This window comes from Euprymna scolopes, chromosome 36 (genome assembly GCF_053919585.1).
Source record: "Euprymna scolopes isolate OS-2025 chromosome 36, ASM5391958v1, whole genome shotgun sequence".
NCBI lineage: Eukaryota > Metazoa > Mollusca > Cephalopoda > Sepiida > Sepiolidae > Euprymna > Euprymna scolopes.
The window spans coordinates 75237836-75262355 of NC_136517.1; the positions used below are offsets into that span (position 1 = coordinate 75237836).

General features: G+C 34.7%; 1 protein-coding gene across 2 annotated transcripts in view; it reads left to right on the forward strand.

Annotated features, from left to right (window-relative positions):
- Positions 1-483: 483 nt before the first annotated feature.
- LOC145260612 (uncharacterized) overlaps positions 484-24520 on the forward strand; it is a 160368-nt gene continuing 136331 nt past the window's right edge. For both annotated transcript variants that reach the window (XM_080118910.1, XM_080118908.1), the window contains exon 1: positions 484-617. The gene's annotated coding sequence lies outside the window, so the exon portion shown is untranslated. The remainder of the gene's footprint in view (positions 618-24520) is intronic.

The window sequence follows — 24520 nt, forward strand, 5'->3', positions numbered from 1 at the left end:
GTTAAAGGTTAATGTAACTTATGCTAAAAGCAATCAAACACAAGGCAAACACTAAATTAACACAAAATAAAACATTTTTTATCTGAATATTTATTGACAAAGTCTTTTCCCTGGTGATTATCAACACATCTTCAAAACAACATGTACGAACATATATTAAAAAGAATCATATTTTAGCCAGGTAATACTGAAAAAGAATATACCAGCTTTGTGCGTGCGTCTTGTGTAGTTTTCGACTTTTATTTGGATACGCACACACAATATTTGTTTTAGTTTTTAGATTTTATAAAATGATTAGAATTTTTAAAAATTGCAACATTTTTTATTCATTTCAATGAAATGTGGAAAAGACATTCGAAGAAATCTTTGAAAAAAATTAAGAACTTCTAGAATTGTCTTCCCTTGCTTCGGATGAAATTCATTAAAAATAAAAACAAAAATTAAAAAAATGTCCTCCAAGCAAAAATTCACAAGTGTTTGTTTCGTAAAGAGCGTCTATGACGTATCATTGTTTATGACAAACGAGTTTAGAAGATTTGTTCATTTCTTTTCGGAACGATGTGTTTTGTAAGACGTCCCTCAAAGAAGACGACGAAAATAAACACACAAAAACATAAGTAAAAACTTTTTTTTTTTTTTTTAAATATTATAAATTCTTCCTTATATACATCCTAGTAGGGTAACTCGGCATTGGCCGGGGGCATAGACAGCAGAATAGAAGAGTTAAAAATTGCGTATAATAATACCTATCTCTATCTCCCCCCCTCTCTTATTGTCCTCCACTTCTCTCTTATGCCCCTTCATTCTCCACCACTCCGCATCTCTCCCCTACTCTTACTATCACCCTTCCCTCCTATTATTCATTCTTGCTTTTTCTGATAACGTGAAAAGTCATTGACGAATTACTACATAATAACATTAAAAACTCGTTCAAAATGTTACCCCCCCCCCCCGACATCTCTTGACTAATTATTTTCCTTGTGACAATCAAAACATCTTAAAAACAAATATATACTAAAATGAAAAATTCTTATATTATATATTATAATATATATATATATATAATATAATAATAATATTATAATATATATTTTGCTCGAGACAATAACTAAAAAGAATATGCCAACTTTGTGTATGCGCCTTGTGTAGTTTTCGACACACTCTCTCACACCCACACATAAACACAGAGACACAACCATTAGTTTTAATAGTCCGGAAACCAACAAACATTCGCCAAACATTCACGAGAAACACTCGTCTATCTGAAAACACTATCAATAATTTTCCCTACTCTTTATCTGTGCCTAAACCTAAACGTAGATTCCATGAACAAAGCTACTTTCTTAGAACTGCACGCCCGTGGAACTCTTTTCCGTTTACCTGCTTTCCAGCTGACTACAATATGGCCGCCTTCAAGTCCAATGTAAACAAGTTCTTGATGAGCCGTCCCTCTTAAGTAATCCAATTTTACCAAATTTACACTTCTAACGACTACTATGATATTGTCCTTTGGACCAATGTACACTCTTTAACCCTTATCCTCGAGTGGCCTCTGGGCCTTGATAAGCGGTGATTCCCTTGTAAAAAAACAAAACAAAACATAATTTAATTTTTTGAAATGCAATATATATAATAGAAAGAAAATGTTTTATACTAGGAAGACCACTCAGCTATGATTGGAGGAATAGTAAGTAACTTATATTTTTTCATTTCCTATCGTTGTCACACACGAAGAAAATATTAGTGTAAAAAAAACAAAACGAAACAAATAATCGAGGTAAAATAAAAAAAATAAAACAAATATTCATTAAAATAAACAAAAATAAAATAAATAAAAATAAATGAATAAAAATAATTACGCTAGTTAAATCTTACTTTAAAAAATAAACTAATCCACTCTCTCACCTTCTCTTCTCCCTCTCACCTCTCTCTCTCTGTCTCTCTCTCTCTCTCTCTCTTCGCTTTTTCTTGAACCTGTGAATGTTGCGGTAGATTGATTCTTATTATTTTTTAATTTAATTTGCAACAATATTAAGAACAAAGGAACATATCTTTTGAGTACTAAAAATTCGTTTCTTTATTATTTTTTATTATAAACTAGCGGGGGGGGGTACCCGGCGTTGCCCGGGTGTTTAGAGGTGTGTGTGCTCGGGCGCGGAGGCGGGGGAGGGAGTATTCAAAACATAAGAATAAGCGAAGTAAATATTTTAAAATATTAAATATTAAATTATTAAATATGTTAAAACTTTTAAAAATCGAAAAAAGCACCCCCCCCAAAAAAAAAGCTAACGTAAGGCAAACGAACGATGTTAAATGTAAAAATCGGAAAAAAAAAGAAAACGCGAATGTGATGGAAAAAGAAAACAGAAGAACGAACGTTAAAACTTCTTTAAAAATCTGAAAAATACCCCCAGAAAAACACGTGAAAATTGCTTAAATAACCTGTTTCAATATTAAAATTTAAAAAATCGAAAAAAAAAAGACACCTAACACTACGATTCGAATCCAAAACCTTTAGATTATGACGCCGCCACCTAAGCAACTAACCTAAGACGACGTCGACGGAATTGAATATATGATACCAAGCTTGTGAATTTTCGTCGTGTCTGTCGAAAGTTTTTAGCAGACACACAAACATGCACACATACATACATACATACATTTTCGCTTTTATATATATAGACTAGCGGGAGTACCCGGCGTTGCCCGGGTGTTTGTAGGTGTGTGTGGTGTTAAATAATAAAGAACCCGGGGGTGTAGGATCGAACCCGAAGCCCTGAGGCGAAGTTTGAAAATAAAATCGGCCAGCCAGAATGGGTTAGTGAAAGATGTTTGAATTTATTTAAGTAAGGACCAAATTGACGGAAGTCGTCGAGCGTTACGACGACGACGTCAATGACCAGGTTTGTTTGTTATAACCGAAGTAAAAAAAAGAAAACAACGTTAACACTTAAGCGGGGAAAAACACAAAAAAAAACTAACGTAAGGCAAACGAACAATGAAAACAGAAAACGAACAATGAAAAATGGCTTAAATAAGCCTGTTTCGACATTAAAATTTTAAAAATCGAACCCAAAACGTTTAGATAATGAGTCAACGCACTAATCCACTAACCTAACGTGAAGTACATGAAATTTGTTCAATCTTTCAACTATTTAAAGTAAATCAGGTCATGACGTCATCTGGCGCATGCGTAGAACTGGTCGAGAGGGCCGTTTTTGTTGACCCCCCCTCTCGAAAATTGTCGATTTCGGGGTGAAAAAATGAACGTTTTTGGCCAATTTTTCGATATTTTTTGAGCGAAGGATGGAGCTTCAATATAATACCGAGTTTTTGAATTTTTGTCTGTCGAAAGTTTTTAGCAGACACACAAACATACACACATACATACATACATTTTCGCTTTTATATATACAGATAGATAGATTATTACGATTAAACATTCCGTAAATCATAAAAATTATTTTGCATCTATGATTCTTTCTTTTCTTTATATTACTAGCAGTTCAGATTGGATTTGTTTGGGTCCTATGTACTGTTCATAACTTTATGTGCATATGTATATACATATTAAAACGTTTGGCACCTGTCCAAGTAACCTACATCTAAAATTTCAAGTGTTTAAACCCCAAATTGGCGGAGGATTTTAGTAGAGTCTGCAAAGGTCAACTCTTTCAACCTTGACCCCTTGGCAGCCAAATGTTCGCCTCAAAACTGATTAAAAAACTTGCTGCATGTCTGAATAACCTTTATGTAAAATTTCAAATGTTTAGACCAAAATTGGCTGAATAGTTTGCTGGAGACCGCCAAGGTTGAAATTTTGGAACTTTGACCCCTTAGCAGCCAAATTTTTGGTCAAAACCGATTAAAAAGCTTGCCCTATGTCTGAATACACTTTATGTAAAATTTCAACTGTTTCGACCAAAAATTGACTAAGTAATTTGATAGAGACCGCAGAGATAAAAAATTTATCGGCTTGGGAGAGGTGCTAGTTTAACAACAGAGAGAGAGAGAGAGAGAGAGAGAGAGAGAGAGAGAGAGAGAGAGAGGAAGTCTCGAAATAAAAACGAAACGTTCATGAACACATAACTAGGTTTGTTCCTTTTTATTTCTCTATTTTATCGGAATACTATTTCCATTATTCTTATCATATATATATATATATATATATATATATATATATATATATATATATATATATATATATATAAGTATATATATATATATATATATATATATATATATATATATATATATATATATATATATACATGTATTGCTATAGTTTCTTAGATGTAAATCGAATGAAACCCTGGTGCTTACCAAAAAGTGCTCAATTACAAGCAGATCATTATTATAGTATAATATTAATTGATTTCTACAAACATTATTGGCTACATATGTTCATACATATTTCAGTAGTGATTTCTTTAGAAATCCCATGGCAACAGGCTGGATCTTTCAATGAAGCCCGGCTTTAAACAGTAATTTTTTTTAATACAAAATCTTTCTATTATTTGAAAAAAGTTGAGCACACCTACGTTTATTAATGGAAATTAAATAAAAACAAGAAAGAGCGGGCGGAGGTAGAAAAGGAGAGTGTGTGTGTGTGGGGGGTTACCTCTCAGTAAACTTGGCAGGTTTTGATACGACCTTATATAAATTCATATAATCTTTTGTCGTTTCATTTTTCTTACTCGTTTATGACTTTATAGTAAGATTCTTAGCTATGCTTATTCTGCGACTTGAGATCAGCATGAACTTAGCTTTAGTTTGATTCCTCGTTCAAATCTTTGATCGCTAGACGTCTTTTTGTTGACCTCGATATACGTACAAGTATGTACACACACACATACACACACATACATACACACACATACGCACATACACACATACACACACATACGCACACACACATACCCACACATACACACATATACGCACACAATACACACATATACACAAGTATTTATATACGGCTTAATCACGTTGACACACCGGTTCCCGTCAGATCACCGGTTAAGCAACGTTGAGCCTGGTCGGTACTAAAATGGGTGACCAATTTCGGAAGTCTAGGTGCTGTATGTAGGAGGACGTCGACACCTCCCTGCAAAAAGTTGCAAAAACCTAACGTCATCTCCCCTAACGGGGATATACATGCGACTGGGGACCGCTTGTAAATTTCATACTCCCATGAAACCTCATACTTCGGAGGAAGCCGGTTAAACCTTGAATAGGGTTAGTGCTGACTCCATACACACACATACACCCACATACACACACATACACACATACACACATACACTACCATACACACATACACACACACACATACACAAACAACACATACACACATACATACACACACGCACATACACCATACATGACCACAGTTCGATAACTTTACGTGCCTCTACTTCATTCTCATTTAAAGCCCTAACGAATCGGGACTTTATCTGACACGGACATCTCATATTTATCATAGATCGTATCCGTCGGTAGATAGGTCTAACTTTAGTAATTCCATTGACTATGCAACTAACCCTGTCCTTGACAGTCGATATAGAAAGAAGCAGAGATCGGATATTTGTTTATATATTCCTAAGTTACGAATCAGTACGATTGAGCTTAGAAAAGATTGGCATCTTCTATGAAAAATAAAATGCAATGACTTTTAAAATAGGGAGTCGGGGTCAGAATGGGTGAGAGTCTGAGATTTTGGAAGGAGTTGGGGTAAGAATCGTAGAAATCGGATCGAAAATAGATTTTTTTTATCTTACGATTATTACTGAAACTTTAAAATACAGAGTCGAATATTTTAGAATTCTAGGCGAAACATTTTGAATCTTAGGAATCCAACTGCTTATGACCTTGTTTTTTTTTTATTCACCGCTTATCAAGGCCCAGATGCCACTCAAGGATAAGGGTTAAAGAGTGTACATAGGTCAAAAGGACAATATCATAGTAATCATTAGAAGTGTAAATTTGATAAATTGGATTACTTCAGTGAAACGGCTCATGAAGAACTTATTTACATTGGACTTGACGACGGCCATTTTGGAGTCAGCTGGGAAGTAGGTAAACGGAAGACAGTTCCACAGGTGTGCAGTTCTTATAAAGAAGCTTTGTTCATGGAATCTACATTTAGGTTTAGGCACAGATATAGAGTGGGGAAATTATTGATAGTGTTTCCAGCCAAACGAGTGTTTCTCGTGAATATTTGGTGAGGGGGACACAGATTGGAGCACAGACGAGCACTTTCCATAAAAATAACGATAAAACACGCTCGCAACGTCTCTACTGTGAGAAAGAGATTGCAGGGAAAATAAAAAGGCATCCCCCACTAGGTTACGAAGTCTATTCTGAACTTTGTTAAGGCAGTATAAGTCTTCCTAGCAGCCCCTGCCCAGATGTGGCCACAATACTCCATCCTTGGGCATACCTGGCTCTTATACAGGTAGATGTAGCATCAGCATGTAGATATCTACTGGATCGATAGAAGGATCCCCTCATTTTTCCAGCGACCCTGGCAACCTTTGATGTACGTATTCCATTTTAGATCAGGAGCAAAGGTCAAACCCCGAAGCTTGCTATTAATTTCAAGATGTTATTCTACTACTTGAGATAAAGATTAATTTTGTTTTCTTCATTTCGATTATAAATAGCAGGAAATAAATCATCGAATTAGTGAAATCAAAAAGAAATAAAAAGAAATAAAAAATATAGTAATAAACAGAGAAAAATACAATTAAAAATCTAACATTAAAAAAAGGAATTGATTAAGTGTCAAAATAATTAATCCGTTTTCGTCTTTTTAATTATTTGATGGAAAATATTTCCACCATTTTGATTCACTGAATTTAGAAGGGAGGGAAAAATAGTCTAAAGGATATGACAGCAGACGATGAAACTGTCTATTTTCGAATACAACTCTTATTGGATTTATTATGGTTATTTTAATGATAGGTAGAACATTATATGAAGACTTCGGAATAAATTGGAAAATGAGATAACCTTCACTCTCCATCAAACAACGAATGGATCGCAGGGAATTGTAAGCGAACCCCAAGATTCAAGAAACAAAGATAGATCTGGCATAGTCCACATAATAATATATATATACTAGCATGGGTTCCCGGCGTTGCCCGGGTATTTGGAGGTGTATGTTGAGTAAAAAAAAAAAAAAAGCGGTCAATGTTTTAAAATTTTGACCCCTATTATGACCCCTTAAAATTTATTGTTTTGGGTTCAAATCAAGTTATTAAGTTAGATCCACATCCAAGGAACCCATATCTAAAATTTCAAGTGTGTAGACCCAAAATTGTCGAAGGAGTTTGGTAGAGTTCTCAAAGGTCAAATCGTTGAACTTTGACCCCTTAATCGCCAAATTTCAAGCCGAAAATCGATCACATCGATTTCCCCAAATCTCAGTACCATGTATATCAAATTTCGAGTCTGTAGACTAAAAATTAATAGAGTTATTGCGTAGGGAAATGTACACACACACAGACAGAGAGATACACAGACAGATACACAGACACGTTAACTTAGATAGATAGATAGATAGATAGATAGATAGATAGATAGATTTGCTTAACAAAAATATATACGTATACATAAATATATATGGAAACAATTTTATGTTTACTATAAACTTTTTTCGCAAATATTATGCAAGCATGAATCATGTAGAACATCTGCATGAATATAATTACACATAATAGTTAACTAAAGATGACTACCCAATTAAAATACCGAAGCAACTAATAGGGAATTAATTAAAATGAATGTTTAAAAGAATATGCAAATTAGCTAGATCGTTTGCTAGTGAATGCAATTGCACAACCAAGATATAAGAAAATTGTATTTTCTTTTCAAATAAATAGAAAAGAGGGTTTCAATATGAATATCGATACACACAAAAGAAAACCACCGAATTTATAGGAGTATATATATATATATATATATTTATATATATATATATATATTTATATATATATATATAAGTGAACGTGTTTGTGTGTGTACATTTCCATACGCAATAACTGTCAATTTTTAGCCTACAGACTCGAAATTTGATATACAGGGTACTGAGATTTGGGGAAATCGATGTGATTGGTTTTCGGCCAGAAATTTGGCGATTAAGAGGTCAAAGTTCAACGATTTGACCTTTGAGAACTCTACCAAACTCCTCCGACAATTTTGTGTCTACACGCTTGTAATTTTAGATATAGGTTCCTTGGACATGGATCTAACTTAACTTGATTTTAGCCCAAAACAATAAATTTTAAGGGGTCATAATAGGGATCAAAGTTAAAAGAATTGACTTTTTTTTTTGCTCAACATACACCTCCAAATACCTGGGCAACGCCGGGCACCCATGCTAGCATATATATATATATATATATATATATATATATATATATATATATATATATATATATATATTGCTTCGACATTTTGGTATAGTATTTTCACCGTATCCATGCGTGTTTTTATATATCTCTTTTTAATTATAACATTACACTTAATTTTTCTTTATTAAATTAGGTGGTTTTCTTTGTAAGGATGTAGCCATTTGTTTATTTGGGGAAATATCACCATCACCGCCCGCCGTCACATCACATTGTTTATTTGTAGGCCGTGGACTCGCCTCGTGTTTTAAAATTAATTTAAATTAACCGCACGTGGTCGCTTTCCCGTCAAATATTCATTGAAAATGGATATTAGCATCAAATCAACCATTGTGGGTCATGTTTTTACTATTCAGTAAATTAAAGATTCAATGAGTTTCCTATTTCTAAATTATTTAGAGTGAAATGAATTTAGTAATTTATATTCAAACCTAAATATTGTTTTTACTTAAAAAAATAACATTAATATGCTAAGTTAGGTAAAACTTGTGGACAATGCTCCGTTTTACTGTTGTTGTATAAATGGAGCGGAAATTTGAATTTCGTTCCGTTTTAAATTCGGTACATTTTTACATTACGTCCAACTCGTCTTTCACATACGACATGTCAACTTTTATGGGTTTTCCGGTATACTGACAAGGTTAGGGGCGTCTATTCTGAAAGCCGTTCTTAACATGGGTAGGTTGGGAGTGTCTATTCCGAAAGTCGTTCTTAACATGGGAAGGTTGGGGTGTTTATTCGTTGTAAACGTAAACGAAAACCTCTAAAAGTCGACATTTTCAATGTGAACGGTGAGTTGGACTTTTGTAAAATAAAAAAAAATACCGAAAAGGAAATAAAAAAAACAAAACAAATTGACTTTTTTCGTTTAAAAAACTTATTTCATTTTTGTTAATGAAATTTTATTTTTATAAATGAAATAAGTTTTTCTTTTTTTTTAATATATAAAAAGTACGATTGTTGAATGTTATACTTGTGATTACATTCGTTTTTGGGGGGTACAATTAAAAAAAAAACTATCAAAACGGAACGAAACTAAAATTTCCGTTCCATTTTTAGAACAACCATAAAACAGTGCACATTCCGCAAGTTTCAAATCAATAATAATCTGCTTAAAATATTGAAAAAAAAAACAAAAACAAAAAAAAAACAAAGCCAGACGTTGGCGAGATTGTCCCCCCCCCCCAATAAATTCTACAATTTTCACTTTTTGTAAAAACTTTTTCCTGTTAATATCATCGATTTCATAATTACGTTTCAAACTATAAAAAAAAATGTGAAAAATCAGTTTTTATAACTTTTAACGTGGGTATACATTTCTCAATTATAACGTTGTACTTTCGTTGAACACGAAATATTTTGAAAACTGAACCCCCACATGAAAATTTACAAAAATGTTTTTTCATTTTTTTTTTTATTATCTGTAACTTTAGTCTGTAATCGATGGTATTAACAGGAAAAAATTAAAAAAAAAAATAAAAAGTGAAAATTGTGGAATTTAGAGGGGGTGGGTAATCTCGCCAACGTTTCCTCCAAAACAAACAAACGAATAAAAAAAAAAAACGAAAAGAACCTCTCCCAAACATACTAGCAATAATTTGATCTCGTGTTTCCCCTCAGTGTTTCCAATAAGGGGGATATATTTACTAGGACTTTGTATTACAAACTGAGCTCTATCTGTTGCTCCGTATGCCCCCCCCCATTATAATAATAATAATGTAATTTACAATTTTTAATGTAGTTGCTTTGCCAACTATGGGAGTCGAACAACGTTGACATTGAATGGAAGAGTCTACGTACCTCGCAAAAGCAGAAATGAGACATACCATGCAAAAGACATACTTGCCAACAATTGAGAAGGGGTTAGTTTATTGGTAATCGCCTACCTGGGAATACCAACAAGTTTACCCGGGCACTTTTTGCAGGTCAGAGAGCCCCTCATTTGGGGCGCTGACTTCTCAATCCCACTTTCCAACCCTGGTGTCACAGTTCTTGCAGTGGGAGAGAACTAAATACCCTCAGTACAGGCGATACTCAAAATACGATTGCAAATTATTATACTTCTACCCAGTCATGGCTGATGGAACAAGAGCATGCTACCTCCATGGATTAAATTGTTTGAAAATTTGTGCAGATTCCTAAATTCCACAGAAAAATTCCTAGAGTTTGACAAGATACACCTGAAGAAGGTCGGCGGTTATGTTGACCGAAACGTTATGCAAATAACACTCAAGCTCAGAACAGTAGTTTGAAGAATCCAAATAATACGGTCCAGGATATGACCTTAAACTATATCCAGTGGTGAGGCCCCAGCTTGCGGGCTTTGGGGAGTGTGGAGCGACCATTTAATTACCATTGCTCCCAAGTCCACTCTGACCCGGAGTGATAGTACCTGTTAAAAACTCGTCATCTGCAGCGAACTTCAGCACAAAATCATGTTCAATTCTGGATCGTTTTCACCCAACATTCCATTCAAAGATTTTGGAGACTGTTCACGTTCAAAGATTTTGGGGAATATTCACGTTCGGTTGAGAAGGCCTTCTCTCTGTAAACAGAGGGAATGTCTTTTAGGTTCCTATTTATTTTGTTATTGCATTTTTTTTATAGTCAACCTATTCTTGCTCTGATAATTAATTTTTATTCAACAATAAAAATATACAGTTTCCTATTTGGCTTGAACTTTGTAAATTTCTATTTATTTTGTAATTATATGGTTTTATTTATTTATTTATTTATTTATTTTGGGACCGGATTAAACAAACATACTATTTTAAAACATATAAAAACATAATGTGGCTATGCACTTATGTTACCGTGATTAATGTTTAAGTGTCTCCCGCAATGTTTGAAGTGTTTATAATTGTTTTTAAATGTCACTCAGTCACATACATATTAGCGATACTTTAAACCCCCAAACTAATAAATACAGTATATAATACGGATTTCACATGCACATGTGAAATTACAGAACCAATGAGAATGGTTTGCAATTATCGATCCGTGCTGAAATAATAACGTTATTATTTAGAAAGCCATTCTTAACATGGGGACGGAAGGGTGTTGTGTAACTATTATGTACTTTCGCCTAACAATTTAATAATTCAGGTAATTTTCTTTTTTTCTCCCCCCCCCACTTTTTTTCCTTTTTATAGTTTTTTTTTATTTTATAGGGGTGGGGTGCGCGAACTGGTAAACTCTACTATTTACATTTTTTTAGATTTTTCTTTCCGGGGACTTCACACTGAGATTAATTATTATTAAATATTTCCTTTTTTATTTTTACACACAAATACTTCATAATGGAAAATACCATTGAAGTTTAAAACTATTTGTGCGTACTTTAATCTATTATAACTATTATTGAATGTTTTGTTATTAATTATTGACCCAATTAGGCAACAGCGCTAAATATATCGTTTCTTATTATAACATACTGTGGTTAAATACAATGACCCCACAACTCAATCTTCACTCTTCAATCCTGCAGCCCAATGCACTTCTGACAGCAATTGCTTCTGCCAAACAAAATAGACACCCTCTCTCCCAAATACAAATCGATTTTTTTTTTTACTACACGCCCCCATGATCATTAAAGATCATTCACATCTCATAATCCCGTGTCCAGATCGGCGCATTGCGTTCTCTTTGCGGTCTCTGCATCGGCACCGGTTCATCTTCATCACTCCCTGGCTCAGTACCACCATCCTCATCACCTAAATGGACCACACGCCTTAAATCTAAAACATGAAGGCTTGATTCTTTCTTTCCCTTATTAGTCTCATTAGTTTGCGCACTTGCGGCCAATGTCCGAGTTTCTACGACCCTTTTGCTGACTAAAAGCCGTGCAGTCGGTATCAGTTTGCTGACATCCATTCTCTCTATGTTCGGTAGCTGCTGTAATGCCACAGATACATCGTCTGGGAATCCAGTTATGAATGCCAGTTTGGCTGTATGTTCTAGCCCTCTTCCCAGATATCCCGCCAGTCCAGCCAATCTTTTGATTTTATTAGCATAAACATCCACCGATTCTCCTGTCCACTTGAATCGTTGCAGTTTTTCGTATGCCTCAAAAGGCCCCTCAGTGAAGGCGGTCACGAGTCTCATCTCTATCAGTTCTGCATCTTCTTGTTCTGCATTATTTTCGTTACGTCTACCATTATATCATCAATATATGAATCATGAAAAATAAGATGGGTGCACTAATGTTCAGGAGAGGCAACGAGATCCCAGAGATGGGAGGAGAAATTAGTAGGCGGGAGCTATTTTCGATCTGTGGTAAATTATTGGGGCACTATCCAATTGCTGGATGGCTGCGATTAGCATGTAGTTATGTGAAAAGAAGAGCAAATGGAATGGATTGGGAAGAAAAAGTTGATTGCAAAACCATGAAAGTGATGCAGGAGGTTCTAGCTGAGGTGAAAAAAGAAGTCGTGTGGTGTGATGCAAGCAATGTTGCAACTGGCGTGGTTGTCGAGATTGGCGGTGTGGTGGCGGAAGATGCAACTTGGCTGAGGAAAAGTGATGACTTTAATCACATTAACATAGCTGAATTAGATGCTGTTCTAAAGGGTGTCAATTTAGCTATCAAATGGAGACTGACAAATATTGAAATAAGAACTGATTCAGCCACTGTACTCAGTTGGGTGAACTCTACTGTGGAGGAGAGTGGCAGAATACGAACAAAGGGTGCCGGAGAAGTGATAATAAAGCGGAGATTAGGGATGCTTAGAGAGTTGATGTCTGAATTGAAACTGCAAATAAAAGCAGTGTTTGTGCCTTCTGAAAGAAACAAGGCAGATGCGCTAACACGGATAAAAAAAACAGTGGTTAATTGAGAAAGAGGAGGCGCCGAAATAGCTTGTGGTTAAATACAATGACCCCACAACTCAATCTTCACTCTTCAATCCTGCAGTCCAATGCACTTCTGACAGCAATTGCTTCTGCCAAACAAAAAAGACACCCTCTCTCCCAAATACAGGCTTTTTATAGGACAAAACCGTCCAAATTTATTTGCATACTCTTCCCATGATCTCTAGTCTATAAATAGACGCAGTGGCCATTCTCTTCTTCTTCTTTCTTCTTTCACTTTCTGAAGCGGGCGTTGCCAGTGGTAAAAGGTTTGCACGATTTTTTTTTTTTTTTTTTTTTACTACACATACCTTACAGTTCGGGCTACTTTCTTGCAAACCACACCCACACCCATACCCACACTCACAAAATGAAGTGTCTGTTGCGAAAGCCGTTCTTAACATAGGTAGGTTGGGGATATCCATTCTGATTGCCTTTCATTAACTTGAGGAGGTTGGTGGTTTTTACTACAGCAACAACACCAGCCGTACTTTATTTTTTTTACATGAGAAGGGAGGATGCTACCACCGGGCAACGCCGGTTAACGAGTCCTACTAGTTTTAAATATACATATTTTCGATTTCCCCTTTTTTAATCCCTTTGAGAAAGCAGTCAGCTGACTCCTCACTTTATTTTTCTTTTCTCTTCTTCTTCGCCCCTTTTTCTTTATTTTAAAACGTGCTTTACTATCATGAATTATAAGTCTTCCCTTCATGATTGCAATATATATATATATATATATATATATATATATATATATATATATATATATATATATACTACCTATCTATCTATCTGCCAGTCCGGCGTTGCCCGGTCCTACAATATACTTAAGCATGATATTTTACTTTATGCAAATGGTATATGTATTATTATAGAATCTATTGGTTTTTATATATTACGAGAAATAATTTGCCCGGTGGATTAATTCGCAGTAAATAAATAAATAAATAAAATAAAATTTATAAAAATAATAATGATAACAATAATGTCGTTCATCAAAGTCCACCTGTGTTTGTTTACAATATCACATCAGCTGATATTTGGGCATGACGATGAATGCCATAGAAAAAGTCACTTCTGATTAATATTTAGTTTTAAAATATGCAAACGAAGAAATGCAACTTACAAATGATGCACAAGAGACTGATTGGTCTGTATCGAGAGGGAAATGACCATGTTACAAGAAAGATTCGAACCTTGTAAGCAAGGTTCAGAAATAGGGTCACAAATGGAATATAGAATTCGCATTGTTCAATTTAATATAAAATAATAGATATGTTTGAGTAAAAGGAATTTTGATTGTTCAATTCTTTTTTGTGAAAACTGAATTAAAATAATGTCAGTTAGAAGAACGAACAATAGAAAATTAAAAACATATTGAAAAATAAGTTAGGTCGAAAAATAGGTTAGAAGAATTCTTTATTGGCAGTTTTGGAAATGTATGTTTAAGCCACGTGAGTTCTCCACGGGGTCCAGCACGTTTTCGTACATGCGTATGACGTCATGGCAGAAATGAATTCTCAATAAAAGAGCTAGAGTCGAAGATGAGTTAGAAAGAAGGGGAGACAGAGTTAGACAGAGTTAGAGACAGGATGCAGTCGAGCAGGGTCCCTTTAGAAGCGAGGGAGGAAGTTTTAATCATGTAGTCGTCTTGGAATTCCTGGATGTTATCAATCATTGCGACCGGTCGAATGTAATAAAAGAACACATCAGGTTTTGTAACTGCCGTCTTGAGTCTGCATTCTACCAAATTGAAAGTAATGTGAAATAATCGTTAATATGAACTTTGTGTCCTCTCATCTTATATGAACTTGTTCCCACTCATCATCTTTATAATGAACTTTGTGTATAACTCATCTAAGAAATGTGTCCTCCGCTCCATCTAAGAAATGTGTCCCCCCTCCATCTAAGTAATGACTGCCCCCTCCTGTGTCATAAGAACTGATAACCCTCCTCTCTAAATATATGTTATAAGAACCACAGACAGTATAATGTATAAATGTCGTTCTCCTTCTCTTTTCTATGTTTTCCCTGCATTAATATGAATGTCCTCTATGAAACAACCGACCACCTGATTTTTTTAAATACAGGACATGCTGATGAAGTTTTCCAGGGTGTTGGGACGCAATTCTCCTTAAGACAACGCTTAAATAATTTTGTAAGGTTTGTGTAATAAGAGTTTGTTCTCTACAGTAACTGTAATGAATGTTTTTTTTTCTGGAAGTCAGTGTAATGAGAGTTTTTGTAATGAGAGGTTTTTTTTTCTACAAGTCGGTATAATAAGAGTTTTTTTTCTCTGAGGGTCGGTGTAATGGATGCTATTTCTGGAGATAGATATGGTAAGATAATTAAATTCAAGATTTAAAAACATCCAAATAGTCTTTTATAAAATAAATAAATAAATAAATAAAAAGATCCTCCCCGCCTGTTTATCACAAATAAATGAAAAACTTGACTGGATAGAAAGAACTGATATCCTGTCGAGCCGACTACAATTAATGGGTTTCACCGACTGTTTATGTGAAAAAGAAGTCAAAGGAGACACTCAATTGTGCTGATTCTGCACTTAAAGAATATCACAATCTTTTACGAAACCCTGAAGAAATTTTCGCGAAACTAAATGTAGGGAATAACTTTTTTTTAAAGATCGGCCTCAGTGACGCATATCTTAAAATACCTTTGGATGAAAAATATTATTAGTTACTCTGTATTAACACCCACCGTGGGTCGACATAATAAAACGTTTATCGTTTGGGATCAAAGTGATACAAGTCATCTTCCAACAAGTAATGTCTATTATTCTGAGCGACCTTGACTTCGTGGTTGCATATTTGAGCCAGATATTAACGAAAAGCAATAATGTGAAACAACACAAGACATATTCACGAATTTTTTTTTCTTTTACATAGGCATCACCACTCATTAAGGCCAAGATGCCACTCGAGGATAAGGGTTAAAGAGTGTACAGTAGAAATTGGGCAATATAGTAATCGTTAAAAGTGTAAATTTGGTGAATTTGTTAACTTAAGTGGAACGGCTCATCAAAAACTTGTTTACGTTAGACTTGAAGACAACCATATTGTAATCAGCTGAAAAGCAGGAAAACGGAAGACAATTCCACAGGCGTGCAGTTCTAAGAAAGAAGCTTTGTTCATGGAATCTACGTTTATGTTTAGGCACAGATAACGAGTGGGGGAATTATTGATAGTGTTTTCAGCTAGACGAGTGTTTCTTGTGAAAGTTTGGCGAGGGGGTACTGTTGCAATATTTTGGACTTATAATGGGGTAGTTATTTAATTGCCGCCCACATCGGCAATATTTGGCACAAGGCAGCACCTCAGTCCAACAGGTGCTGGGCCGGTTCCCGGCCCCTCACTTGTTGGGCTGAATGTCAAGTGACGAACCCTTGACGTGTACTACCCTGTATCCCTGCAGCAGAAGCCGCTAGGAGACACATCCCATCACAACAGACGCAGTGATGGGGTCGTTATTTAAATGCTGCCCACATCGGCATTATTTGGCACAAGGCCTGGAAAGTGGGAACTCCACAGGCTCCCCTAAAGGAGGGGCACTCCTGCAATTTTAAAAATTGCCTGAATAACCCCGTCGGCATTCCCCGGTCGGGGCGCCTCAGGCAGCAAGCAATAAACTTGCCCCACCGGAAAGCCCGGTGGCAAGGCCTGGAAGGGTGGACCTCCTAGGTATTACCCAGGCGGTGTACCTCAGTCCAACAGGTGCTGGGCCGGTTCCCGGCCCCTCACCTGTTGGGCTGAGTGTCAAATGACGAATCCTTGACTTGTACTACCCTGTCTCCCTGCAGCCGAAGCCGCTAGGAGACACATCCCATCACAACAGACGCAGTAATGGGGTCTGATCCCACACAGTCGGACGATTCTATTTATAAACGATGCTGCTAAGAATCAAATTAATTCACGTTCTGCTACCAACCAATCAGAAAGCAGAATTGCTTCATAAATATTAAACCTTTTCTGGAGCAATTTCACAAGTTCTTTTCCCGGGTTTCGACACGGTAAGAATATTTTGTTCTGTGGAACTGTATACTACAAACAAGTCACCTTTCAGGACTTGTGTGTAACAGCGAACCATCTGAAACTGTTCTGAAACTCAAAATGGCTTACACTTCTAGAGGTACCATAGACTGAAGCTCAGTCGAACACTTTCCATGAAAATAACGATACATCAAAGACAAACTCGCAACATCTCTTCTGTAAGATAGAGGTTGCAGGGAAGAGAAAAGGATATCTCCTACGAGACTACGAAGTCTATTTCGAACTCTATCAAGGCAGGACAAGTCCTTTCTAGCAGCCCAGATGTGGCAACAGTATTCCATTTTGGACGTACTTGGCTCTTATATAGATAGAGAATTGCATCAGAAGTGAGATATCCACTGGATCGATAGAAGGATCCCACCATTTTTCCACCAGTCATCTTCCAACAAGTAATGTACATTATGCTGAACGACCTTGACTTCGTGGTTGCATATTTGAGCCAGATATTAACGAAAAGCCATAATGTGAAACAACACAAGACATATTCGCGAAGTCTTCTAAAAAGTATGGCTTCAAAGTAAAAAAAAAAAGTCAAATGCATGTAGAAGATTTAATACTTGCGGCACGTTATCGACAAAGCTGAAAGAAAGCAAGCCCTAGAACGGGCTATACCGATCAAGAACATGCCAGTTCCTGAAAACGCCTCTACTTTATAAAGTTTCTTAGAACTGACAACCTTAGTGCTCGTACATAATATAGACAAATTACATGATCAACAATTAATATTTACTAGCAGGACCCGTGGAAATTCCACGGAATGAGAACTATATTTAATCATCAAATATGCTTCGATGAAGCTGATATTTTTTCTTGTAAGAGAAAATCTTTAATTTATGCCTTCAGTCCAGCACGTCTTGGCAGACAATGTTCTTCTTTCGTTTTCTGTTTCTTTCGAATGTCCCATTTTTACATAATGTTTTGTTAATATCTTTTTTCGGTGAAGAACTACTACTGCACGTCGAAATTACTACGAGTTCCTTTATCACACTATTACAACAATGATCATATATTATTATAGTGATACTTGAAATGAGGCTACATCAAGGGGAAGCCACTCTCATATTTTAGTCCAGGGTTGCCAGATTGGCCTTTTTGAAGCCAAATTTCGCAAATTTGAACATTCTTTGAAGCAGTTTGGTCCTCTAAATTTGTATTTAGCATTTGTTCGAAGCGTAACGTATAGACTAAGAAATAAACAGAATATGATATATCTATATATCTATAAAAATGTCTCTGTGTGTGTCTATGTACATTTCCCTAGCAAATAACTCTGTCAATTTTCGGTCTAAAAACTCGAGATTTGACATAAGGAGTATTGAGATTTGGAAAAAAATTTTTAATCGGTTTTCGACCAAAAATTTAGCTGTCAAGGGGCCAAAGTTCAACGATTTGACCTTTGAAAGCTTTATCAAACTCCTCCGCCAATTTTGGGTCTAAACGCTTGAAATTTTAAATGTAGGTTACTTAGATATAGATCAAACTTTATAATTTGATTTGAGCTCAAAAATAAATGTTAAGGGGTCAAAATTGGGCTCAAATGTTAAAAATAATTTGACCTCTGCGGTCTCTACCAAATTACTTAGCCAATTTCTGGGCTAAACATTTGAAATCTATACATAACTGGTATTCAGACATGCGGCAAGCATTTTAATCAGTTTTGGGGTGAAAATTTTGTTGCCAAAAAGGCAAACTTGAAAGAGTTGACGTTTGCAGATTCTACCAAATTCCTCCGCCAATTTTGGGTCTAAAGATTTGAAATTTTAGATGTAGGTAACTTGGACATGAGTAAAACTTTTTTTTTATTTTGATTTAAGACCAAAATAATAAATGCTAAGGGGTCAAAATTTGGGTCAAAGTTTAAAAAATTACCCCTGCGGTCTCTACGAAATTACTCAGACAAAATTTGGTCTAAGCATTTGAAATCTTACATAAAGTGTATTCACGCGTATGACAAGTTATGAACAGTACATAGGACCTGAGCAACGCCGAACTAAAGTAAGAATACATGATAATGCAATTAATTGTAAGTCGCTGCTCCACACCCCCTAGCTTAAATGTCGTACAGCTGGAATGCAAGAGCCATAACTCTATTCTCCAGAGTGCTCTTTATTTTAAGGGAGATAATCAATGTAAATGAGTTACGTCCCTTTTCGACATAAAATATTTTATTATTTCTAGGTACTATATAATCACCTAACACATAAAAACAGAAACATTAATTAAAAGTACACAAAACGCAAGAACAATAATCCATTTAACAAGATTAATTAAGCTATACCATTGTATGCGTTAAACATCACGTTGTTTTATGAAGTTTAAATGTAAAATTCGTTTATTATTTTGTATTGTGAACAATTTGAAAGCAATTTTCTTTACATATCTATATCTATAAAATAAACTGTGTGTGTGAGTTCGTGTTTCTTATAGACTCCGAAACGTTTGGGCTAATTTTTATGAAATTTTACACAAATATACTTTATGTGCCTGAGTATTCGTAGATATGTTTTATATCGGAATGTTTTCGATAATCGAAAAAATCCGATGAAAAAAGCAACAGGCGATTTTAATCAAAGTTAACACCTTATACAGCCTAACATTACAAGTGCACTTGAGAAGTTTTATTACCATACCAACAGAAGGCTTCGGCAAATAAAATCAACAGTAGGTTCTTTGATATGACAAGGGCGTGTTCGAAATGAATGTTTCTGTTTAAAGCACAACTGAATCATGATACTTGACCTTTTCATTTTAAACTTAAATTCAACCCATTATGACCGCACAAGAAGAAAAGTCAGGTACATAAAATCAACAATTAGTTCTTTGATATGACAGGGGCAAGTTCGAAATTAATGCTTTTATTTAGAGCCAAATTAAAGCATAATAGCATAATACTTGACTTTTGCATTCAAAACTTTAATGCAAGCCATTATATAAAAATAATTTTATAAAATAAACAGAAGTTCTCTGCAGTACAATTTAGACTACAATGTAAACAAAGTGATTTGGCACGTAAAACTTCCTCCCAGTGCACCGCGATGGGTCCCCAAAGAGAGCAGGCAATTTGATTGAAAAATAGGTGATTTCACCGACTTTGATGACAATAAATATATGATAGTGTGAAAAATTCGTTGATCATCATTCAATCCCGGGAAACATCGCCTCTCCCTGCTAGTTGTACATAAATAGATATTTTTGTTCGTTGGGAAGTCACGATTTCTTTTAACCTAATGAATACATTGCTCTGTAGTTTCAGAAGAAACGTCCACCATTTTAATTTAGATGCGCCAGAATTAATATAACGAAAGTAATTGTATTACGTTATAAAATACGACCTAAACACACGTAATGCATTCACACAGACACAGACACAGGCACACACACACACACACACACACACACACACACACACACACACACACACACACACACACATATATATATATATATATATATATATATATATGTGTGTGTGTGTGTGTGTGTGTGTGTGTGTGTGTGTGTGTGTGTGTTGTATTAGAACTCTCTGTTTTTTGGTTTTCATTTTGAGTAGGAAAGTTTTCTACCGAAATATAAAAATGTTTCTACCATCCCGGATTTTATAAGTATTAAAAGTAATTTTTGTATCTAATGATATTGTCTATTAGAGATATATTGAAAAACAGGCTGACTACAATATGGTTGTGTTCAAGTCTAAAGTTAATAAGTTCTTGATGAGCTGTTCCATATAAGTTATCAAATTTACCAAATTTTCATTACTAATTATTACTATATTGACCAATTTCTACTGTACACTCTTTAACCCTTATCCTTGAGTGGCCTCTGGGCCTTGATAATGTGGTGATGCCTATGTAAAAAAGAAGAGATAATTGTAAATATTAGTATCAAATATTAAAATAACTCTTATAAGAAGATAATGAAAGTGGTCTCTACCTCGCAAATATGTACATGCCTCCCACCTCTATGTGATTCATGGGGTCAGGGGCCTTTTAAAACTTCAACTATGTATGTTGTGTGTATGAATACGTTCTATAATGACGTACATGTTGAATAGTGGGGTTTCCTTTTTCTGTATATTCGTGTACGCGTAAATACGTGTATGTACATACGTCGTATCATTTAGTTGATCGTCTAGTGTGTATATTTTAACATTTATGCAACAGTTCTAACAGGAAACGATTGACGTGGACGTATCGAAATAGTTGTAGACAAACAGTTCTTGTTAACAGATGTAAATAACACAACACATACTTGAATTATTTACGAACATTTATTTCCATGATCCAGCCGTTATCTTCAGAGATTACACGTTTTTACATATTGGCTGCCTGAAATGACGCCGCTCACTACGTCATGGAGACCAACTCTCCTCTTGAGTCGTCAGTTCCCTCTGATGTCCAGCTAACGATTAGCTAGAATCTCCCAAATCTACATTTAATCACGTGTTTCATTACGTGTCTCATTATGTGTCTCAGACCAACAGCTAATGTAACCCCAATCTAGTTATTTGTTTATGCAAACCAACAATCATGTTTACATCTATTTTTTATTTTCACATTCCTTTTGCGATATTATATGTCAATCATTTTTTCTCAATTTAATTGTTTATTTTTCTAATCATAATAATTGATCCAGCGACCCGCCATTGCTCAAATCAATTAACAACAACAACAACAACAACAACAACAACAACAACAACAACAACAACAACAACAACAACAACAACAACAACAACAACAACAACAACAACAACAATAATAATAATAATAATAATGTTTTGACCCTTGGCCCTGCTTGTCACAGTTAACACAGATACTACGCTATGATCACAGCCCAAAGGGTCACAACATTACATGTATATCCGAGTTTAATTAAATCAAAAGCATATGCATAAAACAAAAATTCAGAGTGTTTTTAGTTACTTGCCTTTCAACGTGGGCAAAGGTAGACACAAGGTCAGTTTTTTATGTGGGGGAAAAAGCCAGTTCCCCAAAATAAAATAGTAGATTATGTATCCGCGCGCGCGTGTGTATTTGTGTGAAAACATTTAACCGATTAACTCTTAAACTACCAGTCACATAACACTAAAATTAACAGGAAATATTAATCATACACGAAGGATATTTTATAACGAATAAAATGGGCGAATAACGCGTAGAGAAATATGTCGGCAAGTTGAAATTGCCGTCATATTTCTATTACTTTTGTGCATGCGCAAAATCATTCATAGCTTGAAGTGGTTTAATTTTAAACTTTTCTTATCTATCTATCGATAGCTCAAACGGTAGGGAACGTGGCTGTAGCGCTAAATGTTTTTAATATCGATTCTACTTGATAACACTAAAATCATTTACGGTTTTAACTTTTGACATCGGTACTATATATTATGTACAATTGTACGGAGAATTGCCTCTGTAATAATAAATACGAAATCTGCACGAATTAAAATATATTAAAGCGTATTTTACGATCGGGCAAGGCCGGACACCCCACCCCGCTAGTATCAACAATAAAATTGCAACGTTGACCCAATTTGTCGCTAGTCGTCGAGTTTTGCTATGGCATCTTATCAGTGCAACGAGTTTCATCGCGTTGACAGGATTATAAATGTTATTTACTTGTTTCCACGTCTACATTAATTTGTAAAATTCTTTGTCTTTTGATGCTGTAATTGCTTTAGATTTGCCGATCACGTTGAACGACATGGCATCCCCGAGCACACATTTACAAGACGATTTGATAATCTAGGGGATATAATGTTTTAAATTTAAGACAGTTTTAAAATAAAATTACAATAAAAATAGTATAGTTTCGGCTCCAGTCAGAGGGATATCAAATCTCTACCGATAATAAAATTTCAATAGCTCATTGATAAATGTAATTGGCTCCAGACAGGCAGATACTAAATCTCCATTAGTACTAGAAATACAATACGGGATAATCACGATGACACACCGGTTCCCACTAGATCACCGAAGTTAAGCAACGTTGAGCCTGGACAGTACATGATGCACGACCATTTAAGAATACCAGACGCTGTATGTAGGAGCACACTGACATCACCTTGCAAAAATTTCAAAAACCTAAACTCGTCTTTATGCCGTATTGTACTTCTAGTACTAAATGAAATTTACTATCTCTCTGTCTGGAGCAGAAATTATACTATTATTTTTGTTATAGTTCAATTATACTATTATTTTTATTATAGTTCAATTATACTATTATTTTTGTTATAGTTCAATTATACTATTATTTTTATTATAGTTCAATTATACTATTATTTTTATTATAGTTCCATTTCTGACGAGGATTCGGCATCTGTCTGCCTCACGCCAAAACTATACTATTATTTCTATTAATGTTGTGCTGTACTTCTATTACGGATAAAGAATTAGTATTTGTCTGTCGGAAGTGGAATGTATACTATTACTTCTATTACTAATGGAGATTTAATATCTGACTGTCTGAAGTGAAAATTATATATATATATATATATATATATATATATATATATATACACTATTACTTTTATATATATATATATATATATATATATATATATATATATATATATATATATATATATATATATATAACTATACTATTCTATACATAAACTATGCTATTATGTACATATATATAATGGTATAATTTTGACTATCTATCTATAACTATAACTATATATATATATATATATATATATATATATATATATATATAGCTGTTTGTTTGTAAATAAACAAGCAGCTCGATCACTCTAAAAGCGGTGGGCGAGCATCTATTTAAATGAACATTTGAGGAGATCGTTTGCGGGCACCAATCTATGGACCGGAGGTTTAGAATTGCCGACAATCAACTCAGCAGAAGGTTCAATCTCTGGCTAGGGAAAGGTGCTGGTCTAGCTACAATGATGAGCTGTGATACGGCAACAGTACTGTATGTTGATAACTATATATATATATATATATATATATATATATACGTATATGTATATATATACATATATATATACATATATATATATAAATATATATATATATATATATATATATATATATATATATATATGTGAATGTACACTTGTACTTATATTTTTAATGAAGATTTTGTATTTGTTTGCCAGAAGCGGAAACTATCATTATCATTACTATTAATTGTACTATTTTTGTTCATATTCAATTCAATTTA